Source organism: Panthera pardus, unplaced genomic scaffold, assembly GCF_024362965.1.
Source record: "Panthera pardus isolate Hobbes unplaced genomic scaffold, ASM2436296v1 HiC_scaffold_1, whole genome shotgun sequence".
Lineage (NCBI taxonomy): Eukaryota > Metazoa > Chordata > Mammalia > Carnivora > Felidae > Panthera > Panthera pardus.
The window spans coordinates 51,746,992-51,769,278 of record NW_026526654.1 but is presented as its reverse complement, the minus strand read 5'-3'; the positions used below and the strand labels follow the sequence as shown (position 1 = coordinate 51,769,278).

The following is a 22,287-nucleotide window of genomic DNA, read 5'->3' as shown; positions in this document are numbered from 1 at the left end:
CTAGTCTGTATCAGTATTATCAAACTTGGCAATACATTATGTATACAATCTCTACATTTTTACTATTAGGATCTATATAAACAGAAAACACTATGGAGAGAGTAAAGTCTTTTATTTTGAAACCCAAGAAATGCAATGTATGAACAGCAAAAGGCAGTGGGGGAGACTGCCAGCCTCTCCATTGATATAGCTCTTTTCATTTTCTCCTGGGGTCTTGCTGGTCATGGGATTGTATCAAATATTCTTAACAGCATGAAATAATCAACAAACCGGAACTAGAGAAAGAGCAAGATCAGTAGGTAGGAAAATGTTCTGATGGATTAAAAAAAATAGTTATGAAATTTGGGGATACAAAACTCTCTCTTATGGTTCTATTAAAAATATGTACTTATAAAATAATTTTTAAAAGCATCATGTGGGTACCTTAAAAAAAAATCCTACCCTTGCTCATACTTTCCTGGATGTGATTTATAACATAGGAGCTTCTCAAGTTTAAAACTAGAGAAAAAAAAATTATGTTTAGGAAAAGCAGATATTTTAGTAACACTTTTAATTTGCCCTTAAATCTAAGCATCTTAGAATTATAACTGAGAGGAATAATACAAAATATAATAAACCTCATACTTCTCCAAAGTTTCTCCAATTCACTTCAAATTCTCTTTCATGAAAGTTCCTTCTTCTCACTCATATATCACATATTATAGTCTCAGCGCTCTGCCTACATGCACTTTCTAGGGAAATGTTCCATGTGATACATTTGTATCATGGGGGTCTACAGACTTAATGTAAATTTGTAGTTCCCAGTGAGAAATTTTTAATTTTATACTTTCACTTTTATAATAATTTATTATTAAAACAGCATGGATAATCCAAATAGAAGATTTTTTAAATGCTACATGATTTTAGTGGGGCAGGTGGTGGTGGGGGTTTGTATTTGTCTTTGTTTTTCAATTTTGGTGTTAGTTCCAAATGATGATTTTCACCATTAAGAAATTAGAAGCAAGAAATAGCATTACCTTTCAGTTTATGTTAAAGGTATGGTTAGATCAAATTTTACCATTGATTATCTCAAATTAAATAATACTCTTTGCATTGCAATAGATTTTCATGACAATGGTCTTGAATGAATCACCTCTTTGCGTGTTCACAGCCTTACAGCATGACTTCAATGCTGACTAGCAATCCATTTATGCACCTCTAAGAATAGAACTGGCTTCTGTCTCACGCTGGCCAACAGAATGTGACAAAAATGATATTGTGTGAGTTTGACTCAAGAGGTCTTGCGGTTTCCATCCCTGCCCTCTCAGAATGCTTCACCATCATTAAAGAAAGAGTCTAGGCTGACAGTATATAAAAAGCTATGTGGTTAGGAACTAAGACCTCTCAGCTGAAGCTGGTACCAACCACCAGACTTTGTAAATGAGGCCAGGTTGGGCAATCCTACCCAATTGCCTTGTTGATGCATAAAATTCTAAGGACAATATTTATTCTTCCAATCCATGAGCAGGGAAATGCAAATCAAAACCACACTCAGATATCACCTCACGCCAGTCAGAGTGGCCAAAATGAACAAATCAGGAGACTATAGATGCTGGAGAGGATGTGGAGAAACGGGAACCCTCTTGCACTGTTGGTGGGAATGCAAATTGGTGCAGCCACTCTGGAAAACAGTGTGGAGGTTCCTCAAAAAATTAAAAATAGACCTACCCTATGACCCAGCAATAGCACTGCTAGGAATTTATCCAAGGGATACAGGATTACTGACGCATAGGGGCACTTGTACCCCAATGTTTATAGCAGCACTCTCAACAATAGCCAAATTATGGAAAGAGCCTAAATGTCCATCAACTGATGAATGGATAAAGAAATTGTGGTTTATATACACAATGGAATACTACGTGGCAATGAGAAAGAATGAAATATGGCCTTTTGTAGCAATGTGGATGGAACTGGAGAGTGTGATGCTAAGTGAAATAAGCCATACAGAGAAAGACAGATACCATATGGTTTCACTCTTATGTGGATCCTGAGAAACTTAACAGAAACCCATGGAGGAGGGGAAGGAAAAAAAAATAGGTTAGAGTGGGAGAGAGCCAAAGCATAAGAGACTCTTAAAAACTGAGAACAAACTGAGGGTTGATGGGGGGTAGGGGGGGGAAGGGTGGGTGATGGGTATTGAGGAGGGCACCTTTTGGGATGAGCACTGGGTGTTGTATGGAAACCAATTTGACAATAAATTTCATATATTAAAAAAAAATTCTGAGGAAACTGTTTTTAAGTCATTGAGTATAGAAGATAACTCATGTAGCTGTATTCTATTTTTAAATATCAATATATTTTCCATCGTGATATGAACATCATATTGTTAAACATCATATCATTAAAACATCACATCTTTAAAATTCCCTAATCCAAAGTTCCTTAAAGTACTTAATTATAAAAAATAAAATATAATTTTTATTGAAAAAATGATAAAGAATAATTAATATTTTTCCATCTCAATATTACAGTTCACCCCGCCAACATTTGGGGGAAAGTTTTTGACTCTTAAATATTTTGGGGGGCTCAGAGGTTGGAAAAATAGTTTTATCTTGAGCTCTGCATAAGAAACTAGTATTAGGTGTTTCATGACAGAGAGAAAAACAAAATCTTCCATGATTCTTTCCATTTCTGGAGGAAGATATTTGAAGACATATTTTGCTCACCATAAGAATGCATTTTAGGGTGGCTTGGGTGACTCAGTCAGTTAAGCCTCCGACTCTTGTTTTGGGCCCAGGTCATGATCTCACAGTTCCCGAGATCGGGCCCTGTGTCCAGCTGGGCTCTGACAGTGCAGAGCCTGCTTGGGATTCTCTCTCCTTACCCTCTGCCCCACCCCATGAGCATGCACTCTTTCTCTCTCTCTCTCAAAATAAATAAATAAACAACAACAAAAAAAGAATGCATTTTAGGGAGAAACATTGATCCTCCACTTTCATATTGGCTTTTTCCTATATAGTATCTTTGTTTATTTGACTATAAAATCAATAATCTTTAATAAAATATTTTAGACAAATGAAACTAGATTGAAAAAAATAATTATCTAACAGTTTGAATTGCGTTTCAGTAGAAGTTTAGAATGGTAGATATCAGAATATTATTAGAAATCAAAATGACCTCTCTTGTTTTGCTCTGGAAAAATATTGATGAGCTGGAGAGCTAATTGGGAGGGAGAAAGTTATCAAATACATTCTGTATGGGAAGTGATGTGGATAATGTAAATCAAAGACTAACAAGCAAGTAACTCCTTCAAGGAAAGAGCTTGGTTATAAACTATTGGAACCCTGAAAACTAGTGTTTGTTTTATCGTTATTTACATTCTCCTCTTTTAGATCTGCATTAAGAGATGCCTCTTTTGCATGACTATTTCCGTGTTCTGTATTAGGAGCAATGATTTTTATACATATCCCATGTTAGTTTTTAATATGGGATATGTATAAAACAGTCGCAGCGAATAGGACAAGTTATCATTAGTGGGAAAGACTACTTTCATACTAGTTTACAATTTAAGTTTAGGTAAAGGTAAAGGTATGCAGGATGAGATGCCCCAGAATGTGCATAAAGATTATTTTGAGTTAAAAGAAATCAAACCCAGCAGATACAGGAAAGGCTTGCTGCCTTCTCCATTTACATTGGAAAGAAAAGCCTGTAACAGGAAGACAACTACTAACAGACTCTCCTTTACCTAAGGAACTGACCTGCGTAACAGGGCAAATTTGTTTTTCCAAACATTTTTCACCTTCTTACAAATGAGTTTTCTCCCCTCTGAATCCTCAGCCTCTACCCCTCTCCTTAGCTCATATGAGCCTCCTCTTGTCTCACTGTCTTTGGAATCTCATGCCTGTGTGGATTCCCCATAGATACACCTATTAAATTTGATTTTCTCCTGCTAATCTGTCTCATGTCAAAATGATCCTAAGTCCAGTTAGAAGGACCACAGGGCAGAGGAAGTTCTTATTCTTCCACGATAGGTAAAACCCTGTTTAGTTTTAAGTTTATTCTGTAAACAAATTATGAAAGGATACAGACATGATGTCTTAGACATAACATCATGTAAACATAAAATGATTATTTAGAAACAAAATAATAAAATTTAAATATAGACATGATGTCTTAGACAATAACATAATGGAAACATAAAATTAAAATGATTATTTAAAAATAAAATAATAAGAGTAGAAATATAAAAATACAAAATATTAAGTTCACTTAACATTTTAAAGCTACGTATGATCTCCCAAGTGACACACAGCAAAACGATAGAGTGCTTTCTTGTCCTTGAGCTGAATTATCTCCATGTTATATAAAGAGTAAATATTTATACCCTCAGTTCCTACAATAAATATAGGCATGCCATAGGAGACATGATGTGAAAGCATTTGTTTATAACTACCTTAATAAATATCATTCTCCTGCCTAATCTTTATACTGTAATGCACTTTAATTTGACAATAGAATTGACTATCTCTTTCCTGAATTTAAAGGTATGTAAATGATGCAATTTTCACCTCAGCCAGAGACCTTTATTTTTCTTTGATTGTGTCAATGACACAGGCAGAACATAGCCAAAGCTTCAAAAACTTTAATAGTTAACCATTTATAAGAAGTGGCACCTTTTAAATTAGCAAGACACCAAAAAGCATCTGTGTAAGAAATGTCAGAATGAAATACAGCAAAGCTGGCTTCATACTGAGAATCTTTATCAGAGTGCATAAGTCTTTTCCCTTGTGGTCCTTATCCTAGCACGAAGATCATAGGGGAAATAATTGCTAAAGGGTGCATCCAGCTGAGTTTCTATTTTATCTTTACATTTACGAGAAAGAAGATAAAGGGCAGTGCTCAATCTAGCAAGATTAGAGTTTATGGTTCCCCTTGGATGTTAGTCTTGAACTTGGGTAATACAGGTTGCATTTCCTAACGAACTGACGATGTGTGAAGATGAACAACTTAAACCTTCTCTAAACAAAAAATATTTCCAGTGGAATACAAAGGCTCCACAATTAATTAGTCTTTTTAAGAAATTTTTTTATGGCTTGATTTACTCTCAGGTTATTAGGATATGCAGCCATATTCCATGTTTAACAAATGGGAAAAAAAGGAGACAGTGTATTTCAACCTAATAGAGAATGAAGATCAAGGTAATTAAAACAAAATTGAATAAGGAAGACCAGAGACTCAGGGTGTGAGAGCACCTTTAATAGAATCATTTGATTGACCTGCTTCAGGAACAATATAACACAGTGTTTACTCAGAAAACTTTAGGTGTTTGGCAGAATTTGTCATTTTTGTTTTGGAATAGGGAATGTCAATGGTGGTATATACTAATAGGAAATAAACCAAAATAAACTCTAAGTATGCTCGAGCACATAGCTATATCATTAAAAAAAATAGTTTCAAAGAGCTTACCTTCCTTGTACTTTAATTAATGGTCTCCTGCACAGCAAAAACTAAAGAAATCTGCACTTCATATTTATGTATTCATTTATTTATAGTCTGCTCTGGTATAGAAATGTTATAAGGTAGTTAAATATTATGTTAATGTGTATATCTTTCGTATTTTTGAGTACACAAAGATATCCTAAATTATCTAAGATTTCTCAAAATCAAAGAGTGTATTAATCATTAGTTTATCAATGATTGTTGACTATTAATGGTTACACACCAGTACAGTGCAGATCAATACTTTAAGTTTTGCAATGTTTGATCGACAGCATGTAAAGAAGATAGTCTAAATAATATTACCTTAGATAGGTGGGTTTTACAAAATCCCACTGTATTGAAATATAAGTGTTCTTAGTTTAAGATGCAACTATTTGAAAGTGTTGTGGAAAAAGATTTACCTGTGGTTTTTCAAAGTTACCAGTTAATTTCTATTGATCAGCTGTAACTGACATGGATATAAATTCAATTGTTTATATGAATTGATTGATATCTAGATTAACATTCTTAAAACTGTCAACAAGAATTTGTTCATTAAGACAGATAATCTAAAATTTTACCTGAATTTCACTGAAAAATAAAAAGTTTAGAGAAGTACATGAACACATCAATGACTGCAATACTCAAAGGGAATCTTTCTAGAGTATTAACTGTCAACTGTTTTAATCAGTGCAGCATAAAATCTTGACAAGGTCAGTTAAAATGACTTTCCAAGTATTTAGTATCTATGTCATATGCATCAATAATTAAATCTGGATAATTTTATGTTTTAGAAGACAGGCCTGGATAATAGGAACAGTACAGACTTTAAAGAAAAAGAAAAAAAATGGTTCTCATCCCAAATGAACTCTCAACTAGGTGTGAAATCTAAGGACTAATGACCTACCTTCATTAAAGACTTATTTTCTTATTTGTAAAATAGAGGTAACATTTTACACATGACTGTTAAGGAACATTTAACACATTGATTCTTACATAGCTTACATTGCTAAATAGCAAATAAAATGGCCATTTACCAATTTTCTTTCTTTTGTTTCTAAGAAAGTGGCTTTCTGTAAGTTTTTTTTTCCAATTCAAATGTTAAGACAGAAATTAGTCAAGCATAAAAATATTCACAATTTTACTTGTATCCATATAGTATTACATTTGTAAACCTGGTAATATTGACAGTCAAGTTTTATGTCAGCATAAAGTGTGTAATTGTCACTGTGAATGCAAAGCAAGTAAAAATTAGGGGCTTAAATAGGAGAACTAAATAGGACTGTTAATGTGCCATCAAGTTCATGTTCGCTGTGTCCTAGATGTTTAGATGCTAAGGGCTGAGAAAGGAGTTTGCACACACACACACACACACACACACACACACACACAACCTGTCTTCTGCCTAATCTTTCCATGATTTTCTCTTCCCTGAATTTTCACTCTGAAAATGATGCAGTTTAATACATACTTATGATCAGAAAGTGTCAAGATGTACTAAGCGTAAATGTATGAAAGCAGGTTTTAGAGACCTAGTGAACAGGTGAAAAATGCTAAAAGCACTACAACCTACTGTGTTGTCTTTGAATCTTGTTTATTTCATTTCACTCTTCCACACTCAAGTGAAATCTTTCCCCTCTGATTTCGTTTGTTCTTCCACTCATCCAGAATGAGTCTCCCATGAATTCTTTAATCATGAAAGCATAGCTTGGATTCCTTATATTAAGTCCTTGGTTACAACTCAAATTTACATATGAAAAAAAGCTATCCATGTTTCTTTATTTACACATTTTTGGCAAAAATATAAGATGTTTAAAGCACTTGGGTGCTGTGTGTATACTGTTTATTTCATATATATGTATTCTTTGGAATATATCTGCCCTTAAAATAGTTTTAAGATTAATATTCTTCCTCAAATCATAAAGAAGCATAAGACTTGCTAATTTATATTACAATTATGAAAAGTAAAGAGAGAATCCCTATATAACATTTCATCAGTGACATCTAAGCATGAGTGTTTGTGTTTACAATTTTTTCCTGAGAATTATATTATTAAATTATTATTATTAACAGAATGTCTGTTAATGATGATACTTTTGTGTTTACTAATTAACAAAATGTGTAAAAGTTGAATGCATTACGTAAATTCCAGTTAAATACTTTTCTATTCAGTGACTATTCAATGCAATAAAACTCACTGCAATATTATTTGACAATATGAAATAGTTCTAAATATAACAATGTTGTAGGCATATAATATCAACTTATAAAATAAAAATGAAATATTGGTATTTGTATATATTAATATATTAGAAAATATATTGGTAATCTAACAAAAGAGAGCAGTATTTTGACTTTAAACAGAAAGAAAACATATAATAATCATGCCAGATAGTCAAAATGAAATGTATAACACTATATTATTATTAATTCAAACAATATCTTAGTTCTATTTTCTCTAATAATAAAAGTGAAATCCTAAGATTTACCATCCTGAGAACTTGTGGATTAAGTATTACTAGACATATAAGGGTAATTCTCTTGTGTACTTTTTTTGGAATAAAAGAACTTTTCAAAAATTCCCTCGATTTGAGATTTTGATTTGAAAAATAATTTAAAAAAAAAATTTAATCCTAATTTATTTTTGAGAGACAGAGCATGAGTGGGGGAGAGCAGAGAGAGAGGGAGACACAAAATCTGAAGCAAGCCCCAGGCTTTGAGCTGTCAGCACAGAGCCCAATGCAGGGCTTGAACTCATGAACTATAAGATTGTGACCTGAGCCAAACTCTGACACTTAACCAACTGAGCCACCCAGGCAACCCTATTCATTTTAAATGAACAGTTTAGTGCAGTCATATAACTGTAGAAAGAGAAAAAAATAAAAAAAAATTAGATTTCAGTGTAGGATAGTTATTGTGCAATATTTTATTTGTGTTTGCTTTCCCCACATATGTTACGTTCCCTAGCTTGGTGAAATCACCTGGGACTATCTAATGACTGACTTCCTGACCCCAGTCTTAGTTCCTTTTCAGCTACTATGACATCTTGGCCAACATATTAATATATGTCTCCCCTATCTATTTTTAAATCCTTACTCATGATTTGCTTTTTTAAAAGACTTTTTAAAATGTTGATTTATTTTTGAGAGAGAGTGTGGACACATGTGTGGGGGGGAGGGGCATAGAGAGAAGGGAAAAGAAGATCTGAAGCAGCTCTGTGCTGACAGCAAAGAGCCCATTGCAGGACTTGAATTCAGGAACCAGGAGATCATGACGTGAGCCAAAGCTGGATGCTTCACCAACTGAGCCACCCAGGTGCCCTTACAAATGAATTGTTTTTATAAGATTTGGAAGTATGACTTCATTTCATCTGCATGGTAACTTTAGACAGTAAGATATTAATTCCCATTTTATAAATGAAGGCATTGACTAACAGAGAATTTAAATAGCTTAGTTAGGAGCACCTGAGTGGCTCAGTTGGTTGTGTGTCTGACTCTTGATTTCAGCTCATTTTGTGATCCTAGGGTCCTGGGATTGAGCTCTGCGTTGGGCTCTGTGCTGAGTGTGGAACCTGCTTGGGATTCTCTCTCTCTCCTCTCTCTCTCTCCCTCTGCCCTCTCCCCATCCTGTGCTCTTTCTCTAAAAATAAAATATTTTTTTAATGTTGTTTATTTTTGAGAGACAGAGAGAGACATAGCGCGAGTTGGCGAGGAGGAGAGAGAGAGGGAGACAGAATCTGAAGCAGGCTCCAGGCTCTAAGCTGACAGCAGAGAGCCTGATGTGGGGCTCAAACTCACTAACCGCGAGATCATGTCATGACCTAAGCCGAAGTCAGACACTTAACCGGCTGAGTCACCCAGGCCCCCCAAAATAAAATAAATCTTTAAATAAATAGCTGAGCCAGAGTTATGCCAAAAATAAAATATGCAGAGACAGAGTACACTTTTCTTTGTTCTACTATAATCTCTCCCTATGTATGGGTTCAATTCTATCTGCCTGTTGCACACTTTCATTTCAGTAATTGATCATTCACGGTCTTTTAAAAAGAAGGAAAGGAGGAAAGGAGGAGGAAATGAGATAAAAGAAACTGTAACTCTCTTCTACTATCATACATTTTCCTATCTTACATCAACTTTAAAGGGCTGCATATTGCAGAGTTTATAAATTCAAATGCCTAGAAAGGTCTTTTGGAAATATTATAAGCAAAGCAGTTCTGTATTGAGAAAGATGCATAGCAAGTTCATGGCAGAGATGACCTCAAGCAGGGGTCTACAGTTCTGTCAAATATTGTTTCCAGGAAATGTGTGCAGAAATTGCTAACTCTTCCAATTTTTCAAAGAAAGCCATATATCCAAATTTTTATGCAAAATCTCCTGATTATAAATTTCACAGTGAGTTGTAAATACAACCAATTTATAACTTCCCATGTATGGTCTCTACCTTCACTTCTCCCAGACTGTTTACTGTTTAACTCTCTGATTTGTGGAACCTGCCACTAACACTCCATAATAATGGAGGTTGGCGATGCCTTCGTGTCATCTTTTGAACACATTTTAATTCACATCTTAACCAATCACGAGCAGTTCAGAAGTGTGTTTATTGAAAGATTCCTTAATTATTACTACCACTCAAAATAAACGGTGATTATGTGATATGATAGAGATGGTAATTATAATTAAAATGACAACCATTTTAATATATAAATATATCAAATTAACTCAATACTAATTTCCCTTAAATTTACACAATGTTATATGTCAAGTATATTTCAATAAAAATTTTAAAAAAGAGATTCTTTCATTTGCCTTTGTACCCTTCTCTACTCTCTCCCTTGTTAATCTCGTCTATTACCACATTTCAGTTATTATCTGTCATGCCAATAAACTCTCAACCTTAAGCATTTAACATAGATCCCTGTTCATTCCTTATAGGAGTATTGGTGTATCCTCATATTCCTATATCCAGGGGACAGCAAAAGTGTTAATTTCCCAAACATACGCCTGGTGGTTAATTTTTTTTAACCTCACTAAATATCATTATACTTTTATAGCACTATTTTTGTTTCCTAGACCTTTATTGTTTTATTGTACCTTTAATGATGCATTCATGTCTGGATAATGTAATGTATCCCCTACTAGACATAATTTCTATAGGGACAATAATTTTTTCTTTTATCTTTATTGTGACATCTTAGTACCTAATATACTGCCTAGCATGCCATACGTTTGTCAGTAAACAATTTATTGCCTCTCAGCTCCAAATTTACCCTTCAGTGTATGCTCTGCCATAATGGGGGGAATTCCTCCTTTATGTATTTCTTTCACAGTGAGCAAGATGTTAATTAAGCCTTCTCAGTAGAATATGCTGGAAGGACATTGCAGGAGAAAGGCCTGGCCTAAAACTTCTGACCGCTCAACAGCAGGTGCACAGTCGTGGGTGTGGGAACATGCTGCCATGTTCTTTCCCAGACAGAAGTTTCTTCAGCAACCTTACAATCTGGGCCTGGCCTGGTGACAACCTTCCCACAGGATTTTCTACACTGACACCATGAAGAACTCCATGCTTCCTGTCTGCACAGGTGCCCCAATTTTCCACTGGTACCCCAGTACCTTCGTTTGCCCTTAGCCCAGTCTTTCCACACACCGGCACTTGGGTCACATGAATGAGATTCCACTGTGTGCCACCTGTGCAGAGGATACTGCTCTCTGCTTGTCCAACAATTAACAAACTGGCTCTGACCCAGCAAATCTGTTAACTTCTCTGCTATTTTGTGGGCTGCAACTGCCACCTTTTCCAACAACGGTTGGGGAGGGAGACTCTGGGAGTAGCCTTATTTAATTGGTAAAGTTTAGGTCATTTGCCCAAACAGATACAGGCACACCGTGGAGATACTGCTTGTGGGTTCAGTTCCAGACCACAGCAACAACGTGAATATTGCAGTAAAGCAAGTCAAATGAGGTTTTTGGTGCATATAAAGTGCATATAAAAATTGTATTTACACTACACTGTAGTCTAGTAATTGTGCAATAGCATGCCTTTTAAAAATGTACATATCTTAATTAAAAATACTTCATCGCTAAAAAATGCTAACCATCAACTGAACTTTCAGCAAGTCATAATCACTGATCACAGATCATCATAACAGATATAATAATAATGAAAAAGTTTGAAATATTGAGAGAAGGATCAAAATGTGACACAGAGACACAAAGTAAATAAGTGCTATTGGAAAACTGGTGACAATAGACCTGCTCAACTTGCCACAAACCTTCCATTTGTAAAAAATATGCAGTATCTGTGAAGAGGAATGAGGTGAGGCACAATAAAATGAAGCTTATATTTATACTGATGATCTGTCATTGTCAGCTTTTGTAGTGGGCAGCAAGTTCTACATTGCACCTGCAATCGTAAAGTGGAAAGTTTCTTAATTGTATGAACAGGATTCATACACTAGGCAGCCAAAATACATACACGTACACATACATATGTTCTCACTACATATATGCCCAAAGGTGTTTGTTTCGGCATTCCATGCAGTAGTAAAAACTCGAAAAAAAGTCTAAATGTTGATCAATAGAAGAATGTTTGAATAAATTGTGACATGTCATTGGTAGACACTATTTTTGGCTACCCACATGTTAATCTCAATAAGCTACTGTCATTGGCATTCTACTGTAAAGAATAAACACCATAAATAATTCTGAAGTATGTTTTTTGTCTTGGAGTGACCATGTGAATTACATATTAGCCAATGACATTTGAAGACTGTTACTGAATTTAAAGAGGTCTGCTGTGTAGCTTCTGAGAAAGCTATTTCTCTCCCTATATAAAGGCTTGTGTCAGTGTTTGTGTGTGTATGTGTGTGTGTGTGTGTGTGTGAGAGAGAGAGAGAGAGAGAGAGAGAGAGAGAAAGAGAGAGAGAGAGAGAGAGAGAGAGAGAACGAAAGAGAAATACAGAGGGAGAGAGAGAGAGAGAGAGAGAGAGAGACAGATAGGTTCTACCTACCTACTTCCTGCTTAAGAATGAGGGCATGATGCAGTTAATTTCAGCCAACTAGCTTCTAATTATGAGGTTACAAACCTAAGGATAAATGCCAAGGATCAGTGATGGAAAGAGGTGACACTGGATTATGACATTACTTAGCATTGGCCTCTACGGTCAAATTCTTATTATTTGAGAAAATAATCACCATATTTAAATAGGGAATTGCTGAGAATTTCTAATAAGTAAAAACTGAATGAATCCTTAATTTATTCCATATTTATCCGATAGACTATGAAACAGCTCTTAAAGATTGGATCAATGTCAATAAATCTTAACAGTAAAATATTGAGTAAAAAAGTACTGTGTTTGATTTGTATGATAGATTTAGTAATTAAGAAAAGTGAAAAAAAACAGCACTACATATTTTTATGGGTGCATATGTAATAACTACATGAAATATGAATAAGAAAGTTGCACAGAAGGTGAGAGAGAAAATTGAGTATCAGTGGATAGGATGGAAAGATCTGACAGTGTCTTTCATATTTTATTTAGGAATAATATGAAGCAAACATATACAAATATTTAAATTCGTTGAATCTGGAAAATAGGTACATTGGTGTCTATTATGCTGTTTTTTCTATATGTTTGACATAGTTCACTTAAATATTTTTATCTTAAGGTGTTTGCAAAAAAGTGTTCAATTTAATTCCTAATGTAACTTTGTAGAGAAAACATTATCTTTATATTACAGAATAAAATACTGAGATTCATTAAAATGATATGATATGTCTGTCAGTATTCCAATTACAGTCCCCCCCCCCCCCCACCCCCCCCCCCCCCGCCTCCCAACTTGTTAATGTGACAGCATGGTGTATTTCCCATGGGAAATATTTACCTATCACTTAATAAAATTTTGTCCAAAGAATTCACTAAAAACATTTTCATAGCCTACATTCTTCTAATAGTCATATATAATTTGGAGCCCCACTATTGCTTATAAAATACTCTAGTATCGGTAGTTTAACTGATATTTCAAAGGTCACCCCACACTTAACTCCATTTCACAGATGTAAGGGATTGCTTAAGCTTTTTAAGAACCGGAAGTTTCTTCCTGGTTTACTGCTGTACAAAAATGTTGCTGAAGAAGAAAAGTGCACCAACAATTATGTATTTCAAGGCAGACCCAAGATTTGAAGGGACAAATTAAGTGGCAAAGATTAGAGTGGGGTGGGGATATAAAATAATAACAAATATAATTCTTTTCAAATGATATTATATAACCTGACCTGTATTTACCACAAATCAAACATACATTAAGTATTTAATAGAAATCAGAAAACAAATGTTGCATGACCTTATTGAATTTGTAGAAGCACAGTGCTGGTGGCAGGGGTTGTGGGGGGAAATGAAGAGATAATGGTAAAGGGGTACAAAGTTTCAGTTAGGAAAGATGAATTAGCTCTGGAGAGCTAATGTACAGCATAGTGACCATAGTTAACAACACTGCATCATACACTTAAAAGTGGGAAGAGGGTAAATCTTAAGAGTTCTCTCATGGACAAAAAAAGGTAACTATATGAGATGAAAGATGTGTTAATCTGTTTGATTATGGTGGTCCTTTTATAACACTTATGTATTTCAAAACATCAGCTTGCACATCTTAAACATATACAATTTAAATTTGTCAATTATATCACAAAAAAGCGAAAAAAAGAAATAGGGAAAAAAAGGCAGTGAAATGTCAGAACCTAAATATTCACACAAATTAAGAGATGTGTAATAACCCATTATATCTAAGTGCCAATTAAGAGGGAAAACATGGAATATAGGTGAAAGCTAAGTGAAGAAATGAAAAGAAGAAATTTTAATTTTACTTCACTAAAGAAAATAGAAGTAGCAAACGAAGAATTTTAATGTGTTGCTGTGCTAACCCAGAGTTGTCCTTCCTTTGGATTTGCAGGATATTTAATAATAATGCTGACAAATTGCTTCTGTACTACTTGGAAAAGGCTGTGGCAATACTTTTCAGCTTAATTAAGATGCAGTTAATGTGGGTAAAATGCAAACTACTACAAGTGCAAAATTTTTCCGTATATTTTGGCTGCATATTCTGTGTCAGACTCTAATCCTTAACATTACACAGGTAGAAAAGTGAGGAAATATAAATTGAAGTATCTTCTGTGGTTCAAACATTGCCAAAGGTGAGGGCTGGTCGTTGTTAATTCTATCAAAAGTGAGAATTGTCTTACTGTATTACATGTATTTACTATATATAGTAAAATACATAAAATATCTCATATTTTAGTTCTTTGTAATAAGCTAATGTATGTGGGGATATAGGCATATGTATATATACACATACATATATATATATATACATATATATACATACATATATATACACACATACATACATATACATATATATACACGTATATATATACATATACATATATATACATGTATATATATACATGTATATATATGTATATATGTATGTATGTGTGTATATATATGTATGTATATATATTCGTTGTATAGATAAGTGTATGTATTCATGCGCGCGCACGCACACACACACACACATACACAATTGCATACATATACACAATGGGAGGAGATTACTTGAAAGAGAAATGAAATTAAGATTTATTGAGTTTGTACTAAATGCCACATGACATACTGGATATTATATATTATTTCAAGTAATTTCATTATATCTGTAAGGTAGGTTGCCATTATTATCCCAATTCTGCTGATAAGAAAACTGAGTTATAGTTTTATCAAGTACTATGGGAAGCATAGCCAATAACAGCAGAAGTATATTTAAAGCAAGATGCAAAGTTTCTAAAGTTCATAATTCTGACATATCATAATGTTTTAGGTTTGGCAAAACCACAAGTATTAGAATGTCATGGCATTCATCCATGTTCATATCCTTACAACTTATTAACTTGTTTCCTATACTTGCCTATACTTCTGAGCTTGTTTTCTCATCTCAAAAATTAGAGTCTTAATATAGGTTTTATGAGAGTGATCTACCTTTCTCCAAAAATTATCACTAGAGGGACAAAAAAGCCTAACAGCTATATATAAATGTGTTAAAATTAAAGTATACCCATTGTTAATGATTTTATGTTATTTATGTACTTTTCTTATGTGAACTTCATTTTTTTTCCACAGGAAAAAGAATTCAAGTTAATTTGAAGATGTTTGCTTAATCAATGTCCTATACACTTATTTTATGAATATAGTTGGCCATTTTACTTTATGTTATATTAAGATTTATGTATAACCATGCAATATGCACTAAGTGTAGACTCTTCTTTTTGATAACAGGAATGATACCAAAAAAAGGAAAGTTAGAGTTTCATGGATTAAACTTAATATAAATAATATTTTTATTCTTTCTTGGAACTAAGATATCCAATATTTTCAACTAGATAAAGACTCTTCTCATTTTTTATAGTTTTCAACTAAATGTTACATTCAGTTTAACTACAAAAATGTTAAACTTCAAATACTCCACTATATTGCCTACAAGCCATGCATGAGCACACTTGACATGATGGTCAGAAAAACAAGTCTTTTCAAGTGGATACAGATGCCAGCTGAACCTGCCACAAGGTTACCTCTGGTAATAAATTTACTTTCCTTGAAGTAAAGAGATCGAAACACTAAATGGCATAAAGATAAAAGGTTGTCTGTGGAAAGCTTCATCTGATCAAGGTAAATACAGTCTATTCTTGACAGCAGGTCAAAATACGGCAATCTGGTATCTCAAAAAGTTTTGTATAATCTACTGTCATTTGTTTGTTATAGGCTTATGAGAGGCACGATGGGTGAAAGCTAGCTGTACTCTGTCTATACAAAAGAAGTAAACAAATCAAAGAAAAAGAAACTAAAATATTCCTACTGTCTGGCAATCAAATATATATCATGTTATATTCAATGTCTTTGATCATATTCCTTCAATTTGGGGTAAATATATATTTAACCTAATTATCATAGATGTAGTCATGAAGAAGCCCAGCTTTAATCAAATGTCCAAACCAAAAGAGAAATATTGAATGGTTAGTTTCAAGTCCTAAAAAAAAGACATAAATGGAAGAAAAACCCTGAAACTAATTTAAAAAAAAAATTAATGTTTGTTTATTTTTGAGAGTGAGAGAGACAGGGCATGAGCGGGGGAGGGGCAGAGAGAGAGAGGGAGTGACAGAATCCTAAGCAGGCTCCAGGCTTTGAGCTGTCAGCACAAAGCCTAATTCGGGGCTCGAACTCATGAACTGCAAGATCATGACCTGAGCCAAAGTCGGATGCTCAACCAACTGAGCCACACAGGTGCCCCCTAAATTGTTTGTACTTTGGCAGAGCAAATAAAATCCTTTGTTGCTATAAAAGAAAAACAAAATATTTCTGGAATTGTAATATAACTGGTATGTAAGAAATATCTGTATCTCAAGGCAGATTAAAGACTGAATTAGGAAAGATATGACTGAAGGAAACAAAAAAAAGTGGTAGAATAAGGAATTAATAGTGTAGATTTAAGTGGGAATAACCTCACAGTGTTGGAGAAGGGATATATTAGAAGGGATTATATTGTAGATTCGACAAGATTTGGACAAGGGTTTGGCTGAGTTAGATTGTAGATTGAGCACAATTTGGAGATTTCTAAATTCCATTCCAGAAGATGGTGATACAAATAAACCCAATGGGTAAACAATTTGCTACAGACCTGCACAGCATTCATTCTCATGAATTCATAGTTGCTGTTTTTTTCATGTATCTTTATGCCATATTGCCTCAGTCTTTTTGTTTCTTACCTTTTGTCCTTCAGTGCCTAGCACAATTTACATCTATTACAAAGCATTTCTTGGGGGAAATTAGTTGCATCTTTCCTGTTGGTACAGGACATCTTTCGACCACTTATTGCTGAAATTATGTTATTAGTCCCCAAACTGATGGTCGGTCAGCTTCATGAAGGATCAGTAGTAGGTATTTTTTTCATTGTTGCAAATAGAAAACTATTTGTTTCGGTGTCCCATGTGTGAAATTTATTGTTGGTAAATGTGTGTTCAAATACCTGGTTAATAAATAAAATTAATAAATAAAAGGCATTAATTAACTTCTACGAATTTTAAGTATGTACTGCCTGAGTTATTACTGTGTGTAATGCAGCTGACAGCCTTTCTGGAGAAAGCTGAAATGGAAACACCCGGTGATTGAGTAATAAAGTCAGCTTAGATCTTTCTTTCATTTTTCTTCTGATCGCTTTCAAATTTATTTTATTTTTTATATTTTCATAGAGTAAAAATTGAATTTTTAGCATCAATTTATATGAATCTCAATACATTCATGGGTTCATGTGACAACCAGAGCACTCTGGGTGCAGAACAGTTCCATCACCCCCAAAACACCCTTCTGATACCCCCTTTAAAGTCACACCCTTCTCCCACCTCTAAGTCTTACTGGCCACTGATCTGTTCTCCATCACTTTAATTTTGTTTCTTTGTTGTTGTCTTTTTAATTTCATATAAATGGAATCAAATATTATGTAACATTTTGAGTCTTGCTTCTTTTGTTCAGCAAAACGTGTCGATCGTCAATTCTTTTTTATTGATAGACAGTAGTTCGTTGTATGGATACCACTGTCTCTTTGCCAATTCACTCACTAAAATACACTTAGTTATTTCCAGTGCTTGTCAATCAAGGAGAGAGCTGCTGTAAACACACTTGTACAGGCTGTATGTGTTTCACTATTTCTAAGCAAGGGTTTTTTCTTTTTCCTTTCCTAGGAACTTTTGGGTAGAGTCACATTTTTTTAAAAACCATAACTCTTTCATAATGACCAGCAATTGTTTGACCGATACATCTATTTATTTATCAAATAATTTTTGCTGTATCTACCACAAGCATGTAAATCCCATGAGATCAAGTGTTTTGTGCAGTGCTATATCACTAATAGTTCAGAAAGTGCCTGGAACTGAGTGAGCACTAAGTAAATGTATATTTGTGAACGAATGTGTGCATGTGTGTGTCTGTGTGTGATAGAGAGAGAACGAGAGGGAGACATCTTAAACTTCCAGCTCATTATTCCAGAGAAGAGTAACCATAAACAAGGTATGCTAGTTTACAGGAAGGAATGCAAGAGTAGCTTTATTTGGGGCGCCTGGGTGGCGCAGTCGGTTGAGCGTCCGACTTCAGCCAGGTCACGATCTCGCGGTCCGTGAGTTCGAGCCCTGCGTCAGGCTCTGGGCTGATGGCTCGGAGCCTGGAGCCTGTTTCCGATCCTGTGTCTCCCTCTCTCTCTGCCCCTCCCCCGTTCATGCTCTGTCTCTCTCTGTCCCAAAAATAAATAAAAAATGTTGAAAAAAAAAATTAAAAAAAAAAAAAAAAGAGTAGCTTTATTTGGAGAATCTGTATTTCCTGGTATTCAATGTTATCTAATATATAGAATTTTAATAGGAAGTTAATAAGTCAGAAGTAAAACAAATTAGAGTATCAGGGAAAGTATTTATCTGCTTACGTTTCAAAACCCCAGGAAAACAAAACAGCAGCTTATATATTTCAGAGTTTAGCTGTTTTTCAATTTCATTTATGTATTTCATTAATGTATGAAACATATATATTATTCTTAAATACTTATATATTTTCTTAAATTTTCAGAGCAACTTAAAACCATCTAAAATTGTTAACAGAGCTGAGAAATGGGAAAAAGCAATATGAACAAGGTTATACCAAAAAGCTAAGGATGATTTTTTTAAACACGCTAATAAAATGTTTAAATCTGTCATTTAAAAGAGGAAAAGAAGTGATTGATATCCGTACTTAATAGAAGTTAAGTGAATGAGAATTTTCTAACAATTTCACATTAATAACCCTATAAATACAGTATTAGATATTTATAACATGTATGTCATAAGGGTTTTGACAAGTGGTTGAAATTTACTGTCTATCTTGATGAACCAAAGCAGGAAAATGTTTCAGGAGTTCATCAGTGCTGAGTGGCTGCTATCATCTTCTAATGTGGGGAAATATTTGCTGTTTACTAACTTACGGGATACCTGGGAATAGCTTTCATCAGGTTAACATTAACAAATCAGAATAAAAAAGAGTATATTCTTTAATTTGAACAAGGCCTAAGCTTATTGTCTTATTCAGTCAAAGGAATGTGTTAACAAGGAAAATCTTTTTTTCCCCTCTGAAATACATTTTAAAAAGTAGATGCCCATATCATATGTCCCATTATTTTCCAAATACTAGGATTTAAACTAGGATATACTCTTAATTTTAAACTCCTTTAATGCCCGTGATGTTAGAGATTTCTTTCAGAATCACCCTTGTAATTTCTTAGGACATTTATCAAAATCTTAGCATATTGCTTTAGGCTGAAAATATATTAGTACAAATGTAACTGTAGTTCTGCGGCACAAGGTAGAAATGCCCCAGAGTCTATGACTGGTCATTCTTATTCATGAGTATATCATAATAGGCTGATAGGCTACTTTTCCCAGGAAACAAATTTCCTTTTCCACGTGGTCCTTCTGATTAACTAGTATCTTAGCACAAGTAATGATACCAATAGCAGAAATTTGAGGTCCTAGACATTTACTGACATAACCTAAGTGTGAAGCATTATTGGGGAAAATAGTAGGCTTCCGAGTTATTCATTAATCGATCAACAAGTATTTATAACTTTTATCGTTTGCTTGATACTGTGTGATGCTGCAGTGGGGGGAAGACCTCAACTGTGCTTCCGCTCCTGAAGGCAATTTCAATTTAGCAATATCTGTTATACCAGGGCCACTGAATGAATAAAATTATTCAACTGTGCTCTGTTTAATTCTCCAAGAGTGCCCCCCTTGGACACCATCGTTTTTATTTTTTTATACTAGTTTCCCTACCTGTAAACTGCTTCTCTCGTTCTTTTAACCAGGCTTTGAAGAGTAATGACATTGAGTGACGTTCCAATTTCTGAGCTCAGAGTGAGAAGTGGCAGCTTTCACTTCCTGCCTCCTGAGCCACCCCATTAAGAACCCTGCCAGAGAGAATCCTGCTAGAATGCGAGAGACCACAGTGAAGAGCAGTAAGGCTCCAGACTGGTTAAGTGGAGAAGTGACGAGGTGAGAAGATCTGCTGGGCAGACCTCAAATGAGGCCAACAGAAGAACCATTTAGGTATGGCCCAGCCAACTTAGAGAATCAAGAGAAACCATCAAATGGTTGTTGTTTCAAACAAGTAACTTTGGATGAGGTTTCTTATGCAGCAATATGCAGCAAAAGATAACCGAAACAATAAACTGGCACATTGACATAAAAGAAGAGTAAGGAACAATTAGATTGTTTTCAAATTCAGCTTATGTCCTAAAGATATTGGATTTCTGAAATCATGATGGCAGCACATTAGTGCCTTTTGCAGTGCACTCTCAGAGCAAATAAAGCTGCTGTGATTTGCCATTTCATTGACACAGGTGTCTCATCACAAAGAGAGGGAATAATAGTCTCTTTCTCACGATTCAGCTGAGATAATTGGTATATTCTTGTCAGTTAGGGTCAGCTCGTTACTGTAAAGATAAAGATTAAATGGAAGAATTTAGAACACCTACTTAGAGGCAAGAATCACTGGCTTATAAAGCCAGAATAGAAGAGCAAATTTCTTACGTTGTTTTACAAAAAACTATGAAACTCAGGTGTAAGCCTTGCTTATTAATAGGGTAGATTTAGAAAAAGGTAATGCTTTTTAAACCAGCCTATCAGAAATTTTGCTACCATCTCCAAAACAATGAGAATCACAGTGATTTTTCAGTGCCATTACAAAAGCATGGCATATAGGGAAATAAATCCATATTCAAAATAAATGACTATTCAATAAGGAGAAATTACTGTCCGTCCAAGCAGGAAGGTTTCCAATGTAATCAACTATTAGCCTGGTAGCTAGCTGACTCCCCTTAGGAGAGGTTGTATCAGAGATTCAATATTAGCCTCTCTATTACAGATAAGATAGGAACTCATAACTTTTCATTTTGAAATTCAGACCCTTGACTTGCCCCTTCTCTCAAATTGATAAACAATTGCTCTGCCACAGAGTATGTATGCTGTGTGACATTTAATTCAGGAATTTTGCCGAGTGCTTTCATTCACATGGAAGGTTCAGTATTTTGTCTAAATTTTGAATACCTTTTGTATGGTATTTATGTTTATTATAGGAACAGCCTTTATAATGGCAGTGATAGAATTTTAAAACAAAACTATTCTGTTTTTTCTCAAGCTTCTCAAGAACTGGTTAAGATCGCAAGTTAAGCTCTAAAACCTATTACTAGCATTTACCTCTATGAATGAGGATTTTGTCTTCCAGTATAATTATAATAAAAGGTAAAATAAACTTGAAACTAGGGTTAGCTAAAGATTGCAAACTTTGCCTTTGTTTTGACACAATGTACATATTACAACTCTGAATTTATTAAACAGATATATAGAGTACCATACATGTTGGGAGACAATTATCTGTATAAATTATATGCTGCAGATCCTTTGAGCAAAGGCATTATGTTAAAGTAAGAATGTTTGTATAAGGAGATTTTCCAGAATAGTAAAGTATAAAGACATCATTGACCTCAAAGATGTTCCAGAATGTAAAGACCTTTCCTTCCCTTCAAGAAAGATTTGCTTACATTGATAAGCAAAATAAAGATAAGGAAAAGAATTAAATAAGCCAAAATAAAGATAAGCAAAATAAACATAAGATAAAGTAAGTTAAGGCCTCTCTCTCTCTCTCTCTCTCTCTCTCTCTCTTGCTCTCCAGAGCAGAATATGGACAAGATCACCAGCTGCTGTTTATAAGACTGA

At 34.4% G+C, this 22,287-nt stretch overlaps 1 long non-coding RNA gene across 1 annotated transcript in view; it reads left to right on the top strand.

Moving 5' to 3' along the window:
* LOC109247142 (uncharacterized) overlaps nucleotides 1-22,287 on the top strand; it is a 132,768-nt gene that overhangs the window by 85,463 nt on the left and 25,018 nt on the right. The window contains exon 2 of the long non-coding RNA XR_002071602.2: nucleotides 20,379-20,565. This is a non-coding gene — a long non-coding RNA (uncharacterized LOC109247142). The remainder of the gene's footprint in view (nucleotides 1-20,378; nucleotides 20,566-22,287) is intronic.